Source organism: Hylobates moloch, unplaced genomic scaffold, assembly GCF_009828535.3.
Source record: "Hylobates moloch isolate HMO894 unplaced genomic scaffold, HMol_V3 SCAFFOLD_2, whole genome shotgun sequence".
Taxonomy (NCBI): Eukaryota; Metazoa; Chordata; class Mammalia; order Primates; family Hylobatidae; genus Hylobates; species Hylobates moloch.
In genome coordinates, this window is record NW_026652277.1 from 33,449,701 (window position 1) to 33,458,858 (window position 9,158).

General features: G+C 38.6%; 1 pseudogene; it reads left to right on the forward strand.

The window, feature by feature from the left end:
• Window positions 1-3,049: 3,049 nt before the first annotated feature.
• On the forward strand, window positions 3,050-4,159 carry LOC116485134 (rRNA-processing protein FCF1 homolog; annotated as a pseudogene).
• Window positions 4,160-9,158: the final 4,999 nt, after the last annotated feature.

A 9,158-nucleotide genomic window follows, 5' to 3' on the forward strand; every position in this document is an offset into this window, starting at 1 on the left:
AGGCGGGGTGGCTCACGCTTGTAATCTCAGTACTTTGGTAGGCTGAGGTGGGCAGATTGTTTGAGACCATGAGTTCGAGACCAGCCTGACCAACATGTTGAAACCCTGTCTCTACCAAAATTACAAAAATTAGTCGAGCATGGTGGTGCATGCCTGTAATCCCAGCTACTCGGGAGGCCAAGTCAAAGAATCATTTGAACCCAGGAGGTGGAGGTTGCAGTGAGCCAAGATTGTGCCACCACACTCCAGTTTGGGTGACAGAGTGAGACTCTGTCTCAAAAAACAAACAAACAACAACAAAAAATTGATGTCTGAATTTTCCAACTTGAATAAAAACCCAGTTTAAAAATTAAACCTTTTGGCTGGGCATGGTGGCTCATGCCTGTAATCCCAGCAGTTTGGGAGGCTGACACACAAGGATCACTTGAGGCCAGGAGTTTGAGACCAGCCTGGCCAACATGGTGAAACCCAGTATCTACTAAACACACACACACACACACACACACACACACACACACACACACAGATTAGCCAGGTAGCCAGGCATGGTGGTGCACGCCTGTAATTCCAGCTACTTAGGAGGCTGAGGCAGAGGAATCGCTTGAACCTGGAAGACAGAGGTTGCAGTGAGCCAAGATCGCACCACTGTACTCTAGCCAGGGCAACAGAGTGAGTGAGACTCCATCTCAAAAAAAAAAAAAAATTAACATTTTTAGAAGTAATTAGGTTGGTGCTGAGAATGACTAAGCATAATTGACACTGGTATTTCATTTCATACTAAACATTCTTGGCTTCATTAAAGGAATTTATTCACATACTATAACATTCCTCATCATGTATCTGCATGTCTCCTTCCACCTAACTATAGCTAAATATACTGAGAAAAATTATTCTGGATGCAAAACTCTGTGACTGTCTTTTTCTTTCATTCATTTCTATGCTGACAAATTTCTAAGTTGCTCAGTTACATAAGACCTAGATATTTTAGTACAGATAGTTCTAGTAAGCAACATAAAATGTTTGTAACCAGAGCTTGATCAAGAGTACTGGCTGTCTTTTTTAACAAGAGCTCAACCTTTTTTTTTTTTTTTTTAAGTTGTAGTTTCACTCTTGTTGCCCAGGCTGGAGAGCAATGGCACGATCTCAGCTCACCGCAACCTCCGCCTCCCAGGTTCAAACAATTCTCCTGCCTCAGCCTTCTGAGTAGCTGGGATTACAGGCATGCACCACCACGCCCAGCTAATTTTGGTATATTTAGTAGAGACAGGGTCTCCCCTGTTAGTCAGGCTGGTCTTGAACACCTGACCTCGGGTGATCCACCCGCCTTGGCCTCCCAAAGTGCTGGGATTACAGGCGTGAGCCACCACACTCGGCCTCAATCTTTTTTTAACTTCATTTTAACATTGTATAATAACCTTAAATTAAATTTTAGGTGGCATTTATAAAGAACATAATATTCTTTATAAATGAGTTATGAAGAACTCTGTTAGGAATATAAAAACTCCGGTTCTAGGTTCAGCCTTGTCACTTTCTAGAAATCCGTCAATGTTTTAAAATATACCCAGGATTTGTTTTAATCAGGTATGTTAAGATGATAGACACGCACACGGTTACCTTGAAAGAAGAGCTAATGGCTTACGGTTCCCAAGAGGAGGGTGCATGTCACACCATGCAGAGCCACACAGCAAAGCACTGGGGCCACTCAAGAGGCAAAAGGGGTGTAGTAGAAAGCATGGGTCAGAGTCTTTATTGTGGCTTTCACAGGAAAAAAAATCAAGACAGAACAGGCAAGCTAAATAAGTTAGGATTAGATAATTTGAATAATTTCCATTTGTTCTGGAATATATGAGGTGGTCCCTTGCTTTCTAGTGACTGGCACTATGGTGAGTTAGGGAAGGAGGATAATGTCCCTAACAATTGGAACCTTTTTAAAAAAAGGTTTAAAAAAAGATTTTAAAAAAAAAGAGACAGGTGGAAGCGGGTATAAGGACTCCAGATTGGCTGGTTCGCATGACAAATGTATGCTCTCAGCAATCTGATTGGTAACTCTAGAAAATCACTAACCTTGGGAGGAGCAATCTCTCCCCAGCTCCCCAAGGTCCCAAAATATCAAAGCATCATAATATATAGAAAATAAACATGATTAATACATCAGTGAAAAATATTTAACTTCTCTAATCCTCAGCTTCCTCAAAGTTACAAAAATGAATAAAGCAATCCCTGCCTTAATCATGGTGATCGAATAATAAATGGGATCTTGGCAGGGTGTCGCCAGCACCTACTACAACTACTCTACCCCACCACTCTCCACAACAGTGCTATAGAACTAAAGAGAGTCATTTCTGAGGTTGAAATGTTAGGTTTGTGAAGCAGATACATATAGAAGGAGAAGGGAGAATGCAGTAACTCAAATCAGACCAGGGGAAAGTATGCTGTTACAGGAAATTGTTAGTGCCCTGAAGACATGGAGAGCTGCAGGTTGATGGGCCGCCATCATGCCAGTGTTGGGTCTGCTCTGACAGTCCACTAGGCTCACGTATACAGGGCTCATCTATGACACTGGGTGCTTTTAATACTCCTGAGCAGCAACTGGATTCTACTATGCAATAAATTGCCTCACTGATGGTGATTGGGAAAAGGATCGAAATTTACCATTTACCATGAATGCTTTTGCCAACTTCATGAATGAGTAGTTCATTGGATTCTGTTGTTGGTTTTAATATTTTTCAGGTTCTGTTATTGTTGACCTTTCTTTCTACAGAGTTCAAAACCAGAGACCTTATTCCTAAACTGATAACTGACTACATAACAAAAATAAATAAATAAATAAACAAAGACCCACTTATAATCCATATGTTTCCTTTTGAAAGAATCAGTAAGGCATTTGAATTGTTCCAAGGTGGACATTGGTGATTGTGCATGAGTGGTGTGTGTGTGCGCGTGTGTGAAGAATTTATGTGAGAGATCTTATACATGTGACTCTTACCTGAAGTTTCATGAAAAATGAGAGGGCTCAGATTAAGTGTAAAACTGAGCAGTTGTGGGAAATTGTTTAGAGAATAGCGAAAAAAAAAAAAAAGAGCTTTGAGTCAGTTGTGAGGTGCCTTCAGCCTTTTGCCCATGTTGCTGTCCTCATTTATAAAATGGAGATAATGAAACCACATCTTTTGAGAGACTCCTATGAAGATCAAATGTGAAAACAAAAACGACCAATGAAAGAAAACATGCTACCAAAGTATATTATAATAAAATTTTCTTTGTTAGTATATTGAGTCCTAGTAGATATGACAAAGAAAACTTATATCTTAATTAGCTACCTACAAAACTAACAAGCTACAGTGGGATTCTGGAAGAAACAAGAGTGTGGTGTGAGCATAGAGAAGCAAAAAGAAACAAGGAAGCATGTGACCATGAAGCGAATACTTAGTGTCAGAGATCAGAGGCTTGAAGAAAAAGATAGAATAAAACCTAAAAATAAAGAAAAGAAAGATCCCAGCATGCTAAAGGAAAGAGAAGTTCCCCAACACCCGTCCTGCTTATTTTTCCAATAAATTACACAGCTGGGCCCACGTTATCACGTTGGTAATTTTGTTGATACCAACTTTATCAACTTTTCCATTAAAGCCAAACTGGACTTAGTACATACAGTCAATGATGGGCTGTCTCTATGCCAAGTGTATTCCTTGTATAACTGATTGTGTAATGGCTGAAATTGAGAAATTGGGGCAGAAGTGTCAAGTGATTCTATAGATTGCCAAGATCCAAGATCTGAATAATGACCATGCACACACAAAGGAACCTATGCAGATGACTGCTTAGCAGATGACTGATTCAGCTTCATCAGTGTTACATTGTGGCCATGACTGACTGGACCTTAAAAGATGAATACATAAGATTCCAAGTGTTGGTAATCATGTGCATTTCTTACCATAGATACAATATTGAACAGATGCCAGATGATTATGGAGCCCCTCAGTTCTAATACATACAAGACAAAGTTCTTCTGCCTTTCTTCTACCAACTTTCTCTTGCTGCCAGTTCATTAAACATGCAATACCATGAATTATTAGTCTATTCACCCATGCTCTCTATTATGAGCTAAGTATGGGTAAATACACTCACTTTTTGATGCTGTTTTGAAACTGATATTTTGTCTCATTTAAAAGTTTTAAATGATGATCAAAGAGTACAAAATCTCAGACAGGAAGGATCTGTTCTACCCTCTTTTTTGAGGTCTGTTGTATGGCTGGTGAATATAGTTAATAATAGAGGATTAGACATTTCAAAATTGCTAAGACATTAAATTTCAAATGGTCTCACTACAAAAGTGTTAAATATTTGAAGTGATGTATATGTTAACTAACTTGATTTAATTATTCTACACGGTATCCACAAATTATGGCATCACTTTGTAACCCATAAATTTATACAATTATAAATCGTCAATTTACAGTAAAAATTAGTTGCATCTTTTTAGGGAAAAAAAGGAAAAGCTACAATGTGTGCTACTTCTAAGGGTTTATTTTCAATCAAGCATTTACTATTTGACATTTCAGAAGTATTTCTATTCAGCATACATTCCTTAAGTGCCTAACAATAAGACTTTACTCTAGACAACTGGAAAAACAAAACTGAATGTAATCACTGTCTTCAGGTTGTTGATGGATCAGTCCTGGAGCTTAGGGCGCTACATGTCTGCATAACTACAATAGAGGGCTGGATGTGACGTCTGGTCAGAAAAGCTAAGACTCAAGATTCAGGGCATAGGAACCTCATTACTAACTGGATAGAGCTGGGAAAACACCACTCAGCTAGGCCTTGGGAGCTTGTAGATCTATAACACAAACTTCTAGGTGAAAAGCATCATGGAAATTGGGACAAGAATCCATAGGACAGAAAATAAAATTTGCATACAGAAAATAGCAAACAATACAGTTTGCAAGGACCACACTGTGTTTGAGTAGAATAGTGAGTTTAAAGGTCTTGATTGCAAAGTATATTTTTAATCTAATTAAATTAGAGTGCAAGAACTTTTACATCTAAAAACAACTAGGTTTCCCTAGCATATGATCTTGCTTTTCCTGAGCCTAAGTATATAATAGTGCTATGAAACCCCACCTAGTAGTGACTGACAAAAATCAACAATAGTTTCAGTTGAAATTATTAGTGTCCACTGAGTGGACTGGCTGAAATCAGTAGAGCTCCAAAGCATCTGAAAAATATAGATGTTGGTTTGTTTGACCTTAAAGTCACTTCCCAGCTTGGTGATGCCACCTGTGTCTCTATGTATATTGAGATGAGAGCAAACGAGACTAGTGTTGTGGATTCTATAACAATGTAATCAAATAGATTTATAGAATTTTTAAATTTACCTTTAATTAGCTATCTTTAAAAATCTTTAGCTAAATATTTGACTCCTACACCCAGGCGGTATTCAAATGGGTGCATTCCATCAGTCACCAACAGCGAGAGAGTATTGAAATCCATCCATCACTAGTCCTAGAAAAGCAAAAGACACCCCTACATTGCTAACAGTGGATTAGAAGCTTCACCTTTATAGAAAAGACAAACACGCTGAGAATTTAGCAAAATTGCAGGTATTCATATTCAAAGCATCAGGCTAACACAATGTTTCATACAACAGTGTTTGTGAGAAAAACTAAGCTAAAGGTTAGAAAACACATAGTTATTGTGCATTTTTTAAATTAATTCTCAAAAATGCTTAAAGACCAAAGTCACCAAAGTTTTGGGGGAAATGCAAGAGTAAATCTAATTATCTGAGGAGACGACATAGGCATTGATAATAATTTGATGGAAAGCATGCTTTTATTTATGGAATGGCCACTTTTGCAAAGTTGAGAAGCAATAAAAAGAAGAGAAAATCTGCCATTTCTGCCACTCACATTAACTATGACTAATAGATAGTGACAACTAATGAGCCCTAGAAATTTATTTTAAACAGTATTATTTCTACCTTGAAACTTAATTCCAGAACTTAACCCTGGAAGAAGGGATTTTTCATTAACTTATTCACAAAGACCTCATGCAATTTACATTGCTGAAATAGCTATCAGGAAATACTACTTATGTTTAAATATACTTTATTGGAATTGACTTGATAATTCTTTTTTTATGACTTAGGAACATTTGATGTTGGCACCAGTGGTAAAACATTAATATTGCCTTTGTAACATTAGCACAATGTGTGGTAACAGAATAAAATGTGCTATAGAGGATCTGGGATAAACTTCCCTGAGACGAAAAAAAAATGCAGACCAAGCCTCCAGAGCTTATGCAAAGACTCTTAGGCAAGAATGGTATTAACCCACTCCACCCCACAAACAGAAGCCATTTGTTAGAGGAACCTTTTGAATTTAGCATTTATAGGATATGAGCTGATGTAAGCTCTGGCATCACTTGACTGCCTCTTTCATTTATGGAGAGGGAAATCAAGACCCAAAGAAGAACAGTGACTTTCCAGAATTACATAGCCAGTTACCAATTGAGCAGATTCTCCTGGGTTCTCAACTACTCCTTTCTTTTTTATGAAATGGAGTCTCACTCTGTCGCCCAGGCTGGAGTGCAATGGCATGATCTTGGCTCACTGCAGCCTCTGCCTCCCGAGTTCAAGCGATTCTTATGCCTCAGCCTCCCAAATAGCTGGGATTATAGGGGTGCACCACCCACATCTGGCTAATTTTGGTATTTTTTTTTTTTTGTAGAGACAGGGTTTCACCATGTTGGCCAGGCTGGTCTCAAACACCTGACCTCAGGTGATCCGCCCACCTAGGCCTCCCAAAGTGCTGGGATTACAGGTGTGAGCCACTGCGCCCAGCCTGCGACTCCTTTCTCTGCATCAACCTTCCATGTTATTCTCATATTTTGTCATTTCACCCCTTGAATTCAATGCCTCAATCACACTGAGGTCCTTTCAATGCTTCCCCCAAAGTCTGCCCCTCAAAGAATGATCTCAGCTCTCATGTCTCTGAGCTTTCACACTTGTAGTTCTTTGTTTTGGAACCCACTCATGCCATACCCCAACCCCACCAAACTCCATGTCTCATTAACTCCTAGCCATTGTCCAAATCACAGTTTAGCAAGGCCTCTAAGTTCTCAGAAATCTAGGTTATATACATTTTCTCTCAGTTCCCAGACAGAAATAAACAAAAGAAATAAAGCAAAATAAACCCAAAACAAACAGAAGAAAGGAAATAAGAAAAATAAGAACAGAAATTAATGAAACAGAAGAGAAAAATCGAAGAAACAAGAGCACTGAAAAGATCAATAAAATTAATAAACTAAGAAAAAAAGAAGACACAACAAATATTAAGAATAAAACAGCCTGGTGCGGTTGCTCATGCCTGTAATCCCAGCACTTTGGGAGGCCAAGGCGGGTGGATCACCTGCGGTCAAGAGTTCAAGACCAGCCTGGTCAACATGACAAAACCCCGCCTCTACTAAAAAAATACAAAAATTAGCTGGTCATGGTGGCAGACGCCTGTTATCCCACCTACTCAGGAGGCTGAGGCAGGAGAATCACTTGAACCCGGGAGGCGGAGGTTGCAGTGAGCAGAGATCGCACCACTGCACTCCAGCCTGGGCAACAAGAGTGAAACTCCATCTCAAAAAAAAAGAATAAAACAATATGGCTGCAGACACTGCAGACATCAGAAAGATAATAAGGGAATAACACTATTAACAACTCTACACAGATAAATTTGACAATTTAGGTAAAGTTGACCAATTCCTCAAAATTGCAAACTATGAAAACTCATCAAATAAGAAATAGATTATTTGTATAACCTTATAATTATTAAGGTAATTTAATTTATAACTTAAGACATCTCAAAAAGGAGATTCTGCCAAACATTTAAAGAATTAACATAGGTTGGGAATGGTGACACATGCCTGTAATCCCAGCACTTTGGAAGGCCAAGGTGGGTGGATCACTTGAGCCCAGAAGCTCCAGACCAGTCTGGGCAACATAGTGAGACACCACCTCTACAAAAAATACAACAATTAGCTGGGCTTAGTGACACACATGTGTAGTTCCAGCTACTCAGGAGGCTGAGGTGGGAGGATCAGTTGAACCTGGGAAGTTGAGGCTGCAATGAGCTATGATCACACCACTGCACTCCAGCCTAGGTGACAAAGCAAGAACCTATCTTTAAAAAGAAAAAATGAAAATGAAATAATAGTTCTACACAATCTCCTATATAAAACAGAAGAGGTCAAAATACTTCCAAGTTCATTTTATAAAATTAGTATTACTGTGATACCAAAACCAAAGATGGTGCCAAAAAAAGAAGAAAACTAACATTAATAACTCTTATGAATATAGACAGAAAAATCTTTAACAGAATGTTAGCATAGTGAATCCAGTGATTGATATATAAAAAAGAATTATACACCAAGTGTGATTTTTTTCCAGGTATGCAAGGCTGGTTCAACATTTGAAAATTAATGTAATCTACCATATCAACATGCTAAAAATGAAAAATCATATGATTGTATCATTTGACACAGAACAAGCATTTACTTATTCTCTCTTGTCTTCTAGCTAAACCCTGCCCACTGGTGTTGCCTTTCATTGGAAATGTATTTTATCTCCATTCTTCATCAAGATCCCTGGGCCTTGGGTCAAGACCCAGGTCCACACACAGAGATTTTCTCGGGTCCAAATCCAAGTTGGTAGGCCCTGTATGCAAATTAGTTTCACTTCCTCTGAGTAACCAGCTCTGCATACTAAAGAGTGAGGAGCTCTTGATAAACTACTAGAGAAAATCTGATCCCATCCTAATCTGTCAACAAGGGGCCTACATTCAGAAACCCGAAAGAATTACTCAAGTTTAGAGACAAATATGACCATTTTGTATTTTGAAAACAACAGAAAATAAATAATTTTATACACTCTGTTAGAAATTTTAAGTTTGGACATTTAAAAGTCCAAATTTAAAACTCAGAAAAGTGGATACTAAGAGGGAACCTGTTTAAGGGAGAAAAAAATAGTTTGCATTTTCACCTTTTGTGCTCTTTCACTGAGCTGAGCCTATTTCAGATGACACTTAGGAAATTCCCTCAAGCAGTGGGAGAGACTGCTTTTCCTGTTTAATAATCACCAGACTGCAGAGAAAGCTCAGGACCCAGCCTTCTGATCT